Source organism: Mauremys reevesii, linkage group 12 (assembly GCF_016161935.1).
Source record: "Mauremys reevesii isolate NIE-2019 linkage group 12, ASM1616193v1, whole genome shotgun sequence".
In the NCBI taxonomy this organism is placed as follows: domain Eukaryota; kingdom Metazoa; phylum Chordata; order Testudines; family Geoemydidae; genus Mauremys; species Mauremys reevesii.
This window is the reverse complement of record NC_052634.1, coordinates 42,293,490-42,310,747: the sequence shown is the minus strand read 5'-3', so window position 1 is coordinate 42,310,747 and position 17,258 is coordinate 42,293,490. Positions and strand designations below refer to the sequence as shown.

Here is a 17,258-nt window from a genome sequence, read left to right as displayed (position 1 = left end):
GATCCCGGGGAAGCTTGGGGTCCCTGGGTTGCCTAAGGAGGGGTGAACCGGCGCAGGTCAAAACTCCCGTGCTGATCAGTAGTGGGGTTGCACCTGTGATTAGCCACTGCCGCATAGCCTGGGCAAGATAGTGAGACACGGTCTCTTTTTATACAGACACCCCCCGCAGAGCCTGGATGGGGGGATGGGAGCACCCACACGCTGGGGATTCTGAATTGGGAGGAGGACCCCTCTGCAACACTTGAAAAAAGGAACAGCGACACCCACACACCACAGAGCCTGGATGGGGGCAGGGGAACCACACACGGGAGCTAGTTCATGAGGTGGGGGACACACCCATATGCTCCATTGCACCATTCTTAATGAGAAGAACGGGGGCATCCGCACAACACGGATCCTTAACGAGCTGGGGGACACCCACACACTCCATTAACCAGGAGGGACAGGGGCACCAGACACCCCCCGTAGCATGGAGAACACCCACATCCACCGGATCCCTCATGGGGGGTAAGACAGAGGGGATTATAATGGGGCCCAGCGCACCCACGCACCAGGGATTGTTAAGGGTTGAATGGACAGGGACAACCACACACACTGAGATCACGTCCTTGGAGGAACGCAAACCCTCCACAGAAGGACCTGGTCTGTTCCATGATGGCAGCCCAGCCTGGGTGAGTCAAAGTCTGTTTTTATACAGGCACGCCCCAGAGATCCTGACTAGGGGGAGAGAGACACCCACCCACCAGAGATCCTTAATGGTCTAGGGTGCACCCACACACCAGGGATTCTTATGGGCGGGAAGAATGGAGACAGCCAGACACACTGAGATCACTTCCTCCAAGGAGCCTGGGCCAGACAGGGAGACACAGTCCCCCTTTACAGATCTGCCAGACAACCTTCCTCCCACCCCCTCCACAGAATGTTCTTATCTGGAGGTGAAGCCAGGGAAATCCCATGGAGGATTCTTATCTGGGGAACTGTGGGGACCCACTTACCACCAGAGATTCTTAAGGGCAGGAGGAACAGGGACTCCCACCTCTGCAGCATGGGGGTGGGTCGCCTGCTGGGATCATCTGGGCATATTTCACCTCGTCAGCTCCCTGCCATTGCCTTGGGGGCCCCTTGTTCGCTGCCTCTGGTACCCAGTTTAGCCTCCTTCCTGAGGGCTGAAACGCTTTGATCTATCTAAGGTCTGTGGGATCAATGTGTGTCATGGTGTAATTCTGTGTTATTCGGGGGTCAGACTAGCTGAGCTAATGGCCCCTTCTGCCCTTAAACACCATGAAAACATTTCCCTGGTTTCTCCTTGCGCCTGACAGACACCACGGTGAGGGGCCCAATAGAAGATCCTGGACACAGCGCTCTGGCTCTTACTTTACTTGGGGACGTCAGCGCTTTCCTAGCAAAGCTGCTGCTAAAGCGCTGGATTTGGGGAACGGTTCGGCTCCGATTCAGAGATCTGCCTGCGGGGTGTGAACCTGCCACGAGGAGCGGGAAACGCAACCAGCAACGGGGGCGTTGGCTGAGCTCCAGGCTGCCCCCGTGTGGCCAAAGCTTAGAACTGAGCAGCGGAGTTTAAAGCTGGCGCTGGGAGGGAGCTGAACACGCGGGGCACGAAGGCTCCTGCGTGTAACGCTTGTTGGGTGGGCAGCTGAGCGTAGCTGATTGCCGGAGTTCAGGGCTGCACCCCGGGGTGCTGAGCAGGTGTCTGTGCTCAGGCTGGCCTCGCTATGCTGGTTTCTGGGAAGTTTGGGGCCACCAGTTCCCCCTAGGGAGAGGGGAGCCCGCCGAGGAAAGGAGGCCGGCAAAACTCTGGTACCAATTGGCAGTGGGACTGCCCCTGTGAAGAGCCGCTGTAGCCCCGCCAGGGAGAGCCGGTCTCTCTTTATGCAGCCCCCCCCCGACCCCATTCCTCAGGACGAGGGTTGTGCTCAAAGATCTGTGCCCCGTGTTTTCACCTCCATGTGAAGCGTACAGTGCAAATAACCCTCAGTGCATCAGCTCAGTGCCAGACTCCACTTCCACCCGCTCAGAACGCAGAGCTCCCAGGCTGAGCCTGAAATTGGAAGCAGGAGACCTTGTAACCAGCCGGGCCCCGTGGCTGAGCCTGTGATCCCAGCTCCTGGGGAGGCTGAGGCCGACGGATCGCTTGAGCTCAGGAGGTCTGGGCTGTAGGGGACTGTGCCAATCGGGTGTCCGCACTAAGTTTGGCATCAATATGGTGATCCCGGGGAAGCTTGGGGTCCCCAGGTTGCCTAAGGAGGGATGAACCGGCCCAGGTCGGAAACGGAGCAGGTCAAAACTCCTGTGCCAATCAGTAGTGGGATTGCACCTGTGAATAGCCCCTGCAGCGTAGCCTGGGCAAGACAGTGAGATATGGTCTCTTTTTATACACATCCCCCCGCAGAGCCTGGAGGGGGGATGGGAGCACCCACACGCTGGGGATTCTGACTTGGGGGGGAGGGACGCCCCCCTGCAACACAGATCTTGAAAAGGGGAACAGAGACACCCACAGAGCCTGGGGGCAGGCAGGGGAAACCACACACGGGAGCTAGTTCATGGAGTAGGGGACAGAGATCCTGGATGGGAGCACCCACATGATGGGATCTTGAACTGGGAGGAGGGAAGCGCCATGTACCAGAGGTTCTGAAGGGGGAACAGGGACACCCACACACCAGGTATCTTGCAGCAAGAGCTGCGGTCTTCATTTACACCCGGCAGTGATGGGGAATTAACCAAATCCCGTGCGGAGCTTGTTCCACTAGATGATTAGCCTCACTGAAGTACCCAGACCTTTTAACAATAAGAAGTGAAATGAAATGGCCATATGATGGCAACAGATCCTGAGAAACATGTTAGTCCCTATGGTGCCACACGTACTCCTGTTCTTTTTGAGGATAGAGACTAACACGGCTGCTCCTCTGAAACCTCAGAGATGAGAAGCCATGTTCTTATTCAATGTGCATTGAAGCTGAAAAGGGAGATGTTTCCTCTTTGATTCCTAAGCCCCCAACTCTAATCCACTAAACACCCCTTTTCTCCCACAGCCAGGACTAAAACCCAGGAGTCATAACTGGTGGCCCCCCTTAACCTTCTCTCTGTGAGGAAGAAGAAGAAGCTCTGAGACCCCTGTGCTGTCCCCTTGCCACCCTGCCTGGGCTGCACTTGAAACCCAATGGGGTTTGCTTTGGCAGTTCTGAATCTTGCTCCCAGGAAGGGTGTAATTTTAGGAGCAGGTTCCAAATAGTGCAATTAACCAGCCAGAAGGGGCAGCAGGTATCGGTGTAGGAGCCATTGAAATAATCATAGCAAAGTAGTTCAGGGAAACTGTTATTAATGACGTGTGAGTGAAAGGTGAGAATCTGATGGTGTCAGTGTCACACTAGAGGGCGCTGAGATGGTTTTAAATTTGTCATCCAAACCCAGCCACCACCTAGCACATGTTTTAACCTCTTCTTCTCTTACCGTTGCTCCTTATCAGGGAAGGGGAGAGAGCAAACGAGCAATAGAAACAGAGACCTAGTGACCGGAGCAAACATTTCTTTGCTCCTTGCTTGGCTCTGTCAGTTATTCGGGTACAAACTCACCCCCCACCCACTGTCTGGGCTGGGCTCAGTGGGCAGGAAGAGCTCAGCTGTCAGTGGGACTTGGGGAGCTCGGGACATTGCTGTGAGCTGCTTGAACGTTTAGGCGAAAACCACCTAAACACGGACACAAGGTCTAGGCTGCAGTAACTCATCTTGCATCTGCGGCTGTTGAAGCTACAAGGCAGAGGACTAAGTACAACATTTAAACTTACGTTTGACCTCAGAGAATAAAACAAATCTGTCTGTGAAAAGAGGGGAGTCGAGTTCAATCCCTTGTCACCATCAGTGTGCAAACCAGAAACCTGTTGCTTTGCATTCCTGATGTGTCGCCATCATGTGGCTATTCTCATAGACTTTAAGGTCAGAAGGGACCATTATGATCATCTAGTCTAACCTCCTGCACAACGCAGGCCACAGAATCTCACCCACCCACTTCTATAACAAACCCCTAACCTATGTCTGAGTAACCTATTCTCTTTCAGTCCCTTTAATTAAAAAAATGTGTTTTTTTCATAGAAACTATATTTTCCTTGTAGAGACTCAGGGGCAGATTAATCTACAAAGGGAAGGTGATTCCAAGGCAGTTCTGGAGGAGAAGGGAACGTTTTCAGCATCACTAAATTATTTTGTTGTGCCTCACAGAGAGAGAAAGAGAGAGAGAAAATAAACCTATTAATCTGAGCTACCGACACAGTTCACAGCATGAAATACACAATTTTGTGTTCAATGAGTTGTGTTCATTTACATAATATGAAAAATATGTATTAGGCAATGCATGAAAACCTCACTGCATTGAACAACCCACTCAATATAGTCAATGTACTACAGAATATTTAAAGAAGTTAAGAAAGACGTGCTTATAAATTAATGTGTTGTGCCATTTACAGACGCACAAGACACAGAAGAAACTGAATTATTTGAGCTACTAAAATTTCCACTTTCTCACAGTATTTTAGTTCTCAAGGTTGTTTTAATTTGCTTACTTTTTTGGAACTAGAAATAGAGAAAGAGTACACTGAAGTCAGTGGAATTAGCGCAGTGAGGGATTTGTCTCATTATTTGTCACTAACAAAACCTTTGTTAACAGAGAGTTAACTTTGACTGTGACTATCTCTTACCTTCCAGAACATCGAGTTCAGTAAAACTCAAACTCTGGAAAAACAGGGAATACAGAGTGAGAATATATGCCCAGATAACCTTAACTCTGCCCTCTAGAAGAGAATCCCTGATAGCATATGAGAACAAGGAAAGGTTTGGGGACAAATTAGAGCTACTTCTCAAGAATTTGTTTCTTCTGTAATTAATTGATCCTGGCCCCATCCACTGATCCTGGCCTGGTGTCTGGCCATGGAATTTACTGTTTTTATCCCAGCATATTTGTAAAGCAGTTTCTTCTTTAAAAGCTCCTTTATTCTAGGTGATACAAACAGGTCACTTCCCCAGCTATTTCAAGGAGATGGAATTTTCCTGACCCACAGGGAACTTAAACTAACATGCTCAAGATCACACATTCCTTAGGAGAAAATGAAGGGGAAAAAAACCCAAACCCACCAAACCGTTGCTGTTTCTACCTAAATGATCAATGAGACCAGAAAGTGAGACTGTGCAATTAACTGTCTGGTACTACACTGACTCTGCAGTTACTTGGATGCAGACACACCCAGCTCTACGGTTGGTAAACGTACAGAGACTCTGCTGCTGCTCATGAACTAGCAGCACATGACCCCTGAACAGCTGCCATTCGAATGTATCTGAAAGTCACAAGGAACAACGATCTGTGTTAAAGGAAGGTTGCCATTTACTAGAGCCCCAATTGATGCCGTGTGCACAAACAGAGGATTGAATGTGTAACAGGGAGTTTGTAAATCTTGGTTATTTTAGTTTTGTAACAGGCTCCTGTCCACCCCCAGTAGAGTTTTCAGTCCCAATGGCAACTTACTTACCAAATGTAATACAGACTAGTCCATTCCTCCCACGTGGATGTGATTCTTGTTCTTCTGCACATTGTAGCCCATGGAGGCCAAGGACCTGCAAATGTGTCTTCATGTGCCTTTGTTTCATTGATGAAAACAAACCAAGACACTCAGAGGATTGAAAGTGATTTCTGCTGGGGGACGTTTGCTAGGTGTTTATGCATTTGCACAGGAAAACAGTAAGTATGTCCATTCATTTCAGGAATCCCTATATAGTAGAGCTCCTGAGCATACTAGGCCTGGGCTACACTAGGCGTTTAAACCGGTTTTAGGAGCATAAAACCGATTTAACGCCACACCCATCCACACTGAGAGGCCCTTTATATCAGTATAAAGGGCTCTTTAAACCGGTTTCTGTACTCCTCCCTAACGAGAGGAGTAGCGCTAGTATCGGAATTACCATATCGGATTAGGGTTAGTGTGGCCGCAGATCGAAGGTATTGGCCTCCGGGCGGTATCCCACAGTGCACCACTGACCACTCTGGACAGCAATCTGAATTCGGATGCAGTGGCCAGGTAGACAGGAAAAGCCCCGCGAACTTTTGAATATTTCCTGTTTGCCTAGCGTGGAGCTCAGATCAGCACGTGTGGTGATGCATTTAAAAATCAAAATAAAGAAAGAGCTCCCGCATGGACCATGCGGATGTGATCGCTGTAAGGGCAGGCAAATCTGTTCTATCAGCGCTCCGTTACAGAAGATGAAATTCAAAATCATTTTTAAAAAATCTCCAGACAGACGCCATAGCAGGGGCTCAGCGCACTGCTGCGTGACAAGCGTAACGGAAAGCCAAAGAATCAAATGGACGCTCATGGACTGGAGGACTCAAGCTATCCCACAGTTCCTGCAGTCTCCGAAAAGTATTTGCATTCTTGGCTGAGCTCCAAATGCTTCTAGGGTCAAACACAGTGTCCGCGGTGGGTCAGGGCATAGCTCGGCAATTTACACACACCCCTACCCACCCCAGAAGTGAAAGGGAAAACAATCCTCTCTTGACTCTTAAACATGTCACCCTATCTTTACTGAATGCTGCAGATAGACCCGATGCTGCAGCACTCAACACCAACATCCTTTCGTCCCCCCCCCCCCCGCCATGGGTTGCTGATGGTGCAATACGACTGGTATCTGTCCTCGTCATCAGCCTATTGGCACATGGGGCAGTGCAAAAGGACTAGTAACCATGCAGACTAGCATCGGTGAGGTCTATCAAGGGTGCCTGGCCCTAATTTTTCCTGGTAGATGGTGCAGTATGGCTGATAACCATCATTGTCATAGCAACAGGGGGCTGAGCTCTGTCATCCCCCACCCTTAATGTGTAAAAAAAAGATTCAATTGCCTCTGGACTAGCAGAGGGATGCTGGGCTCCTCTTCTCCACACTCCTTACTGTCCTGTCTGGACTATCATAGCAGCTGGAGGCTGCCTTCTACTCATTTCTCACTAACAAGTCAGTGTGTCTAATTCCTGCATTCTTTATTACTTCATCACACAAGTTGGGGGACAATGCTACAGTAGCCCAGGAAGGCTGGGGTAAGAATGGAATCAACAGGTGGGGTTGTTGCAGGAGCACCCCCTGTGAATAGCATACAGCTCATCATTCCTGCAGGATCTGACACAGAGCAGCTGTGCTCTCTGATACAGTGGTTCTCTAGTACACTTGCCCATATTCTAGGCAGGACTGATTCTATTTTTAGATACCAAAAAGGAGGGATTGACTCTGGGAATCATTCCCAATTTTGGCTTTTGCACCCCTGGCTAAGAGCAGCCAGGGGCACTTATGACAGCAGCAAATGGTGCAAAATTACTGGTAGCCATGCTCATCTTTTTACCAATTTATGGATTGGTAGATGGTACAGTATGGCTGGTAACCATCTCTGCTGTTATGCAAAAGCAAAAGCATGCTGCTGTGTAGTGCTGCTGAATTGCCTCTGTCAGCGGCATCTAGTAGACATACGGTGACAGTCACAAAAGGCAAAACAGGCTCCATGATTGCCATGCTATGGCATCTGCCAGGGCAATCCAGGGAAAAAAGGCGCAAAATGCTTGTCTGCCGTTGCTTTCCCAGAGGAAGGAGTGACTGATGACATTTACCCAGAACCACCCACGACAATGATTTTTGCCCCATCAGGCACTGGGATCTCAACCTGGAAATTCCAAGGGGCAGGGAAGGCTGCAGGAACTATGGGATAGCTACCCACAGTGCAATGCTCCAGAAGTCGATGCTAGCCTCCGACCATGGACGCACACCACCAATTTAATGTGTTTAGGGTGGCCGCACGCACTCGATTTTATACAATCTGTTTTACAAAACCAGTTTATGCAAATTTGGAATAGTCCCATAGTGTAGACGTACCACTAGAAATGGAATTATTTTTATTGAAGAAACAAGCTTGATAAGGGGGCACTTGGGTTTGAACCAAGGACCACTTGATCTGCAGTCAAACACTCTACCACTGAGCTATACCCCCAAGGCGTTTGCAGAGGCAAGTCAGTGATCTTAAGGATTTTGAAGGACGAGCTCTGCCTCAGAGAGCTCCTTTTCTATTCCCAGACCACAAGGGTTTTAAAAATGGGGTTTGATTAAACTTTATATACACATGCAGACACCACAGCTTGCACACCCACCAACATAACTTCCCCCCACTGACATAGCTACCACCTCTCGGGGAGATGGGTTAACTGCACGGACGGGACAGTTCTCTCCCCTCCGCTTGGAGCAGCTTCATTATTTATGAATAGGTGGGAAATAACCTCCTGAATGGACAGGAACCAATGTATAAAATATTGCTGTGTCTGCATTCAATATGGGTAACTGGTCATATTGGGCTGGATTAGTAGGAGCGTTGCCAGCAGATCGAGGGAAGTGATTATTCCCCTCTAGTCAGCACTGCTGAGGCCACATCTGGAGCATTGCGTCCAGTTCCCCACATACACACACACACACTACAGAAACAAATTGGAGAGAGTCTAGGGGGCAGGGGACTTACGAGGAGAGGCTGAGGGCAGGGCCGCCCAGAGGGGGGCAGGTGGGGCAATTTGCCCCAGGCCCTGCAGGGCCCCCAGGAGAATACAGGATTCTATAGTATTGCAACTTTTTTTTATGGAAGGGGCCCCTGAAATTGTTTTGCCCCAGGCCCCCTGAATCCTGTGGGTGGCCCCTTCCCAGACCGTGGTGCTGTCCCCCCCCTCCACCCCCTTCCCTCGTTCTCCTCCCTCCGAGGTCCCCCCTGTGCTCCACCCTCACTCCCATTTGGCCACTTCCCACCCCTGCTCTTTGGCTGAGGCCTGCTGATCGCTCGCTCCTCTCCTCCCGCAAGGCCTCCTCGCGTCTCTCCACCCCCTACCCCAAGGTCTGCCTACTGCCCCCCGTCTCTGCCCCCTCCCCTGTCCATTGCCCACACCTCTCTGCCCCTCCCCTGAGACCTACCCTGTCCACCTCTTTCTTTGATCATCTGTTGTTATTCCTTGAAACATCAAGGATGGAATAAAAAGCGAGTTTACTCCAGGGTGAGGAAAGAAAGGACCCATCAACCCCCTGGCAAAGCTCAGTGCCCCAGAGAAAACCTGCCCCCTGCTATCACAATCACTGATGTACTGGGGATATGACGGGAAAGGGACTGTCTGAATGATCGAGGCAGGAAATGGACAAAAATCTACAGCAACAACATTAATCACAAACACACTCTCCTCATGCTCCAGCCAGAAGGGAAAGGAGCAGGAATTCTTGCAGTTCAGCCATGGACACACTTACACAAGGACACAGCAGTGTGTGTGTTGTGGAAGCTGGTCTGAGGAAACAACTGGAATTGATCACTCAGTGAGAACAGAACTAGAGTGCAGTGAAAGCCACATATCAAGCAAGTAGTTGTGGCCGAGTGGTTAAGGTGATGGACTAGAAATCCATTGGGGTCTCCCTGCACAGGTTCAAATCCTGCCAACTACGCAAGAAGTTGTGGCTCTTTAGTTTCAATAGAGCTGGGTCTTGTCTCACTCTTCAGTTATGTCTACATGAAAGAGTAACGTGGCTTTAGTTAAAGTGTTTTAATTGAACAGTTGTTGCATGTCCACCCTGTGTCACCAGAGCACATCCATGCTAGCATCTCTTGGATTGCCACAGAGAGCAGTGCACTGTGGGTAGCTATCCCACTGTGCAACTGGCTGCAGGGTGCTTTGGGAAGGGTTTGCAATGCCTCACGGGCTGGTACAGCACCACATGATGGAGGTTTCTATCCCATTGTTCCATGGGCATCCTACTAGATTGCCAGCTGCTTTTCAACTGCAATGTGCGTGGTCGGGTAGAGAGCGTGTGTGTGTGTGTGGGGGGGAGAGACAGTGTGTGTGTTGCGGAAGAGTGAGTGTGTCGCACACTGTCTCTAAGTTCAGACAGCTGCTGGAAGCAACCAGTCCTGAGGCAGGGGGCAGCCCCGACATCAGCCCCCTTCTCTCACTGGCTCAGCTCAGCACAGCACTCTCTGTCGCACGCACACACACACACACACACACTGCTGCCTGCTTAGCTCGGTGTCAGGGGTGCTGGAACAGGGGGTTTAGAGGGCCATGGACCCACCACTCTTTACTGGCTGTTAGGACAAATGATGGGGGGGAGGGTGCAGTCTGTGGGTGTGGCCTCGGGGGGAGAGGTAGTGTGAGTGGGGGTCCTTAGGGAAGGGGTGTCATGGGGGTGCCACAGTTCGGACAACGGTGCCCCCCCCCACTGTAAGGAAGCTTCTGCCGCCCCTGCTCTGTGTTGGCAGAGTGGGAGAGAGCAGCATCCACAGCAGTGATTTGCTCCCCGGGGCTCCGGCAGGGGGGCTCGGGAGGTGATTTAAAGGGCCCGGGGCTCCAGCCGCTCCAGGGAGCCCTGGGCCCTTTAAATCACCAGCCTGGGGAAGCCGGGCCGGGCTGGCACAGCGTATCAGCTCTTGCCGGTACCCCATACCGGAACATACCGGCTTACTTTCACCTCCGGAAGGTCCTCACGTGGATCAATAACTGGTCAAAAGACAAGAAACAAAGGGTAGGAATAAATGGTCAGTTTTCAGGATGGAAACAGGTAACTAGTGGTGTCTGTACTGGGACCAGGACTAGTCAACATATTCATAAACAACCTGCTAAACAGTGAGCTGACAAAATTTGCAGATGATCCAAACCTACCGGCTTGCTGCGTAGAACGAACGCTCCTTGAATGGGGTGATCCACAGGGAATCATAGAATCATAGAACTTAAGATCAGAAGGGACCATTATGATCATCTAGTCTGACCTCCCGCAAGATGCAGGCCACAAAAGCTGACCCACCCACTCCTGAAATAATTCTCTCCCTTGACTCAGCTGTTGAAGTCCCCAAATCTTGATTTAAAGACTTCAAGTAGCAGATAATCCTCCAGCAAGCGACCCCTGCCCCATGCTGCGGAGGAAGGCGAAAAACCTCCAGGGTCTCTGCCAATCTAGCCTGGAGGAAAATTCCTTCCCGACCCCAAATATGGCGATCAGCTGAACCCCGAGCATGCGGGCAAGACTCTCCAGCCAGACACTCAGGAAAAAGACTTTCAATATCCCAACATTGACCCTCGGTACTAATTACCAGTGGTTGCACGTTATTGACCTATTGACTAAATCACGTTCTCCTATCAAACCATTCCCTCCATAAACTTATCAAGCTTAATCTTAAAGCCAGAGGTCCTTCGCCCCACTGTTTCCCTCGGTAGGCTGTTCCAGAATTTCACTCCCCTGATGGTTAGAAACCTTCGTCTAATTTCAAGCCTAAACTTCCCGACTGCCAATTTATATCCATTTGTTCTTGAGGGAGTAGCTCAAACCTCCAAAGTGCCTGGGCAGGGGCAGGACATTAGCACAGCAAGGGAGGGGTGCGGCAGTGACATCACAAAGGCCTTTTGCAGGACCTCAGACTATTGGTCAAAGGTGGTGGGGAGGTGGTGACCTCACAGAGAGATGCTGACATCAGCCAGGCAGGACAGGGGCGAGGGGCCAGGGAAACCTCAGAGACCCCTGTGGCTTTGCTTCAGCAAGTCTCCTTCTCCAGGTCTCTCTTTGAGGACTGAGAGAGTATTCGGGTTCACGTACGTGAGCGCCAGGAGGAACCTCTTTCGAGTTTTCTCCTTCCCTTTTCCTGATTTTACTAGAAAACAGAAGTCCCTGTTTAGAAGGTAAGAGCCTCCTTGAGGTTTGAAACCTGTTCAGTCTGATCCATCAGGTGACAGTTGAATTCTAGGCATGGAAAACACGAGCTTAAGGAGGCAGAATTTTATTTCACACTTGGGATTTTGTCCCTCAGAATCACTGGGGACATTAGGGTTTGTCCTTTTTGTTTCACCTTTTCCTCCATCCCTCCCTCCCTCCTTTCTCTTTGTCTCTTGCTTCTTTTGTCCTTTCACCAGTTCCCCTCCCAACACCAGGAGAGAGAGAGAGAGGGAGAGAGTGAGAGAGTGTGTGTGTGTGTGTGTGTGTGTGTGTGTGTGTGTGTGTGTCAGGGCGTTCTCGGCAGCTCCCACTGTGGGAGGTCCACCAAAAATGTGGGGCTGAAATAGTGCTCAGGCAGTGATCCCCACCAGTGACCTGGGCCATCCTTTGGGCTCTCTGGTGAGAACCCTCAGCCTCCCGTCCTCAGTCTCTACCCTGATTGGCTGAGCAGGGGTTATTGACAGGAGGAGACTCAGGTCCTTGTTGTTCTCTTTTAAGACCAAGTAAATAAGTCAGAACCAGTTCTATGTTTGATTAATTTTGCTGCTTCTCTGCATTAATTGTCTCTGAGCAGTTCATGATTCTCTCTAACATTGCAGTTCTCCTCAAATACTTGCTGAAACTGTGCACTGCTGTTGGTCTGGAGCTCATGTTAGAGCACTTTATTCAGGTCATTCAATGTGTGAAATTCAAGATCTGATGGTTAATTTGAAAATCAGGAAAAGGGAAGGAGAAAACTCGAAAGTGGTTCCTCCTGGCGCTCAGGTACCTGAACCCGAATACTCTCTCAGTCCTCAAAGAGAGACCTGGAGAAGGAGACTTGCTGAAGCAAAGCCACAGGGGTCTCTGAGGTTTTCCTGGCCCCTCGCACCTGTCCTGCCTGGCTGATGTCAGCATCTCTCTGTGAGGTCACCACCTCCCCACCACCTTTGACCAATAGTCTGGCTCCACTTGCTGCAGCTCTTTTCCCCGCACAGATCTGCTCCCTGGGCAGCTTCTACGGCTCGTGCTGCTGCGGCTCGGCTCCCAGCACAGATCTGCTCTGGTTCTCCCCGGCTGGTGCAGCTCTGCTCCCCGGCTCTTCTCGGGCTCCTGCTCTCTCCTTAGCTCTGCCCCACTCTGGCCCAGGCAGCTCCAGCTCCCACGGAGGATGGGACCCCCTGGCCTGGTGATTCCCTCATTACACTGCCTGGCCTGTCAGTGCGGCTAACTTGGAGCTTTGGCCGCTCCCCATTGCCCCTGGGGACTGTCAGTCTCAGGGGCCTGATTTCCCATTGGCCCTTCCCCCTTCTATTGGGACTGGGAACTAGCCAACCAAAAACCCCACTAAGTTTTAGTAAGGGGCCAACAGCCCCTTACATGAGCCAGCCCCGTGAGAGTCACCAATGTCCAGAAACAGCAGCATCAGCTGGTCCCATGGTGTAACGGGCAGCACTCAGGACTCTGACTCCTGCAATCTGAGTTCAAATCTCAGTGGGACTTTGTGTTGGCTTGTGGTAAAGCCCTGGAGCTTCCAGTACTCAACTTCCCTGTCTCCAGTTATGCAAGAGCAAATCTTTTCCCCTCCTCCTGGGTGACTTGCCCACTAGGGTTGAGGCTCTGAAACTTGCTTCCCTGGTTGCTGATTCCTGTGGTTTGACCAGATGCTTGGGATTCTCACAGCTTCACCTGATGCCCACAAGTTTGGCCATTTTACTTGCAGCCACATGTTACCTCTTGTCCACATGGCACGTGAAGGAAGGTGTGTCAGGGCTAGGCAGGAGGGAGGCAGAGACTGGAGCCCAGCACCTCTCCTCCTTTGGGCACCTGGAGCCGAGGCGGCTGGTGCTGACAGCTCCAAGGGAAGGCTTAAAAGCTACAGAGCAACCGAGGTCAGGGCCAGAGGAGGGGAGAACCAGCAGACGGCCACAAAGACACCCGGCCAGCCTGCTCCCTGCCATGCCAAACCCCCACTGAAGACGTGCTTAATCCACTTGCTGATCAGAAGGAAAACCTGTCAAAATCTGTGTGGGAGGAGAACCCGCTTGGCTCGGAAGGAGTGAGGAAAAAGCGCGAGTGAAAAAAATAACCAGCGAGAGAGAGTGAAAAGAACGTGAAAGGCAGAGAAAGAAATAAAGGGAGAGAAAAAAAATTAGAAAAAGAAGGAAAGAAAGGAAGAGCGTGAAAGGTAGAGGGGAAAAAAGAAAGCAAGAACATACAAGCTAGAGAAGGAAAGGAATGAAAAAGAACGAATGAACCCCAAGCGCTAGTTGAAGCTGGAATGGGACAGTAAGAGAAAGGACAGACTGACCCGTTAAGTAAGGTTGCACCCCAGATTCTCCATGTTGGGGGCACAGGCCTCCCATTTCCATCCTGGCCCTGCTTGGGGGGACCATCCATAGGTGCCTACTGGCACCTCCATGCTCCAAGGAGGGGACAAGCCCCCTCATACCCTCCCCTCGGGACACGGGCTCTCCCCAATCCCGACCCTCTTCCCGCACGCTCCTGGGAATGGAGGGAAGGGGGGGAAGGCATGTGCTGAGCAGCACCGTGGGTGTCTCTCTCTGGGGCGAAGGAAGAGGATATTTTTGTACCAGAAGGAAAGAGCAGGGGGCGGGGGCGTTTGTGGAGCCGGGGCGCACACCAGAGAGAGGAACTGAACGCAGACCAGCGTGAGCCCAGTGCCAGTTGGAGCCAAGACGCCCATACCTGGAGGACCATCTCCAGAACCTACCTTGATGGTGCCGTCCATCACCGCTCCCACATGGAGCTTCCCGCCTAGACCTCCCTGGACGAGGTGAGGTGATGCATTGGCAAAGGGGGTGGTTTGAGCAGGGTTCTCTGTGTGTGTGTGTTTGTGTGGTTGTGTGTATCTAATTTTGGGAAGTGAAGTCACAAACTGCTGGGGCTGGTTTCCTATTGGTGTGACCGATTTTTGCAAAATTAGTGCCCATCTTCTTTTGGCACTAGGGCTTTCTGCGCTGCCGTTGACAAGGGCAGTGGCACAAGGGGCTCAGGGTGGAGAATCAGGGAGCCGGGGGAGATCAGGCCATGCCCCAGAGAGTTTACAGGCTCCATACCCAAAAAGTGGGAGGAGAAACAGAGGCCCAGTGTCACACAGCAGCACTGAGAATAAAACCCAGGAGTCCTGGCTCCTCCTGCTCTAACCACTAGACCCCACTCTGCTCCCAGAGTTGGGGACAGAACCCAGGAATCCTGGCTCCCCAAAAGGGTGGGAGTGGGGTCTAGTGGTTAGAGGAAAGGAAGATGGGTGTCAGGACTCCTAGGTTCCAGTCCCAGCACTGGCGTTAGAGTGGAGTCTCGTACATTAGCACAGGTGGGGCTGGGAGCCAGGACTCCTGGGTTCTCCCCATCCCTCCCTGAACCATCTTGAACAGCAGGAGGGGGCTGGGCAGGAAGTGGTGAAGATCTCTGGTGGGTGGGTGGGTGCCCCTGTTCGCCCTTACAGCATCCCTGGTGCACGGGGGCCTCCCTCCGTCCCAACTCAGGGGCCCCTGGGTGTGAGCGCTCCCATCCCCCGATACAGGCTGTGGGGGGAGGGGTATAACTGGGTCTCCCTGTCCTGCCCAGGCGGTGCTACAGCAGCTGTTCACAGGGGCAGCAACCCCACTGTCACCCTGCAGCTTTAACCTGCTCCTGGGGTGACCCATGCGGGTCGGGAGTGAGGGGCACCAGCAGAGCTGAGAGTCTGGAGGTCAGGACTGGGATAGCAGGGGCTGCGGGTCGGGAGTGAGGGGCACCGTCAGAGCTGGTTGACGCCTAAGGGGCTGCGGGTCGGGAGTGAGGGGCACCAGCAGAGCTGTGAGTCTTGTGGTCAGGACTGGAATAGCAGGGGCTGCGGGTCGGGAGTGAGGGGCACCAGCAGAGCTGTGAGTCTGGAGGTCAGGACTGGGATAGCAGGGGCTGCGGGTCGGGAGTGAGGGGCACCGTCAGAACTGGTGGACCCCTAAGGGCCTGCGGGTCGGGAGTGAGGGGCACCAGCAGAGCTGTGGGTGTGGAGATCAGGATTGGGATAGGAGGGGCTGCGGGTCGGGAGTGAGGGGCACCAGCAGAGCTGTGGGTGTGGAGATCAGGATTGGGATAGGAGGGGCTGCGGGTCGGGAGTGAGGGGCACCAGCAGAGCTGTGGGTGTGGAGATCAGGATTGGGATAGGAGGGGCTGCAGGTCGGGAGTGAGGGGCACCAGCAGAGCTGTGAGGCTGGAGGTCAGGACTAGGATAGCAGGGGCTGCGGGTCGGGAGTGAGGGGCACTGTCAGTGCTGGGGGGAACCAAGGGGCTGCGGGTCGGGAGTGAGGGGCACCAGCAGAGCTGTGGGGCTGGAGGTCAGGACTGGGATAGCAGGGGCTGCGGGTCGGGAGTGAGGGGCACCGGCAGAGCTGTGAGTCTGGAGGTCAGGACTGGGATAGCAGGGCTGCGGGTCGGGAGTGAGGGGCACCAGCAGAGCTGTGGGTCTGGAGGTCAGCACTGGGATACCATCCAGCCTGATGGTAAGTGATGCCCAGCTGAGCCCATGGCCAGTACGTCCTGCTCCACCCACGACCGGGCTGGGAGCCAGGACTCCTGGTTCTTCTCCCCAGCTGTGGCAGGGCAGTGCAGGCTAGTGGTTAGAGTGGGGGTTGGGAGCCAGGGTATCCGGGTCCCACCGCTGGCTCTGGGAAGGGAGTGGGGGTGAGTCATGGTGCCCCCCCCCCCTGGCTTGAAGTGGTTTCCATCCTGTGCAGGGTTTACAGGTTTGTTCACTGGCTCTCAGCACCTCCCACTATACAAATTGTCCCAGTGCCGCTGGGTCTAGTGGTTAGAGCCGGGGAGGCCAGGAGCCAGGCAGGGGCGGTGGGTATAAGGGGCCCGGGGAGGCACCTGGCCTGTGCTCCACCCAGAGGCCCTGCTCCCGCGCGTCCTCTCCCCCGCAAGGCCCCATCCTCACTTCGCCCTTCCCCAAGCTCCATCCGGCCACATGGGGCCGTGGGGGGAGAGGCCGGGGGTGCAAACGGCAGAGAGGCAGGTGGGGGGGGCCTTGGGGTGGGGGCGAAGAGGCACAAGTGGCTGGGCCTCGGGGGAAGAGACGTGAGAGGTGGGCGGGGTTCAGGGAGTGGAACAAAGGGGTCCTGAGGGGGCGTGTGGGCGGGGCTGAAGGGGGGTGTGGGCGGGGCTGAGGGGGGAGGGTGGGGGGGGGGGAGGGGGCGGGGGGGGGGGGCTTTGGCAGGAGGAGGCTGAGTGGCAGCAGGCCTTGGGGCAGGGCCACAGTCCGGGCCCGCCCAGCCTCCCCAAGTGGAGGAGTCCCAAGCTGCCCATGGAGCCAGGACTCCTGGGTTCTATTCCTGGCTCTCCCACAGACTCCCAATCTGAGCTGGTGCAGCCCATCTCGCCCTCCCTGGTGCCTCACTTTCCCCCGTGTGAGACGGGTCCCAGTGTGAACGGCTGCAGCGCCGTGGAGAATCTCGTCCCTTCTCCTGGCGGCTCCTTGGTAGCCCTGGGACGCAGCCAACTGCTGCAGCCCCTGGCT

The 17,258-nt window shown here is 53.2% G+C and overlaps 2 non-coding genes across 2 annotated transcripts; one reads left to right on the top strand and one right to left on the bottom strand.

Annotated features, from left to right (window-relative positions):
* Window positions 1-7,952: 7,952 nt before the first annotated feature.
* On the bottom strand, window positions 7,953-8,024 carry TRNAC-GCA. The gene has a single exon. It is a non-coding gene; the product is annotated as a tRNA-Cys (tRNA).
* A 1,393-nt stretch (window positions 8,025-9,417) lies between these two features.
* TRNAS-AGA lies at window positions 9,418-9,499 on the top strand. The gene has a single exon. It is a non-coding gene; the product is annotated as a tRNA-Ser (tRNA).
* The last annotated feature ends 7,759 nt before the right edge of the window (window positions 9,500-17,258 follow it).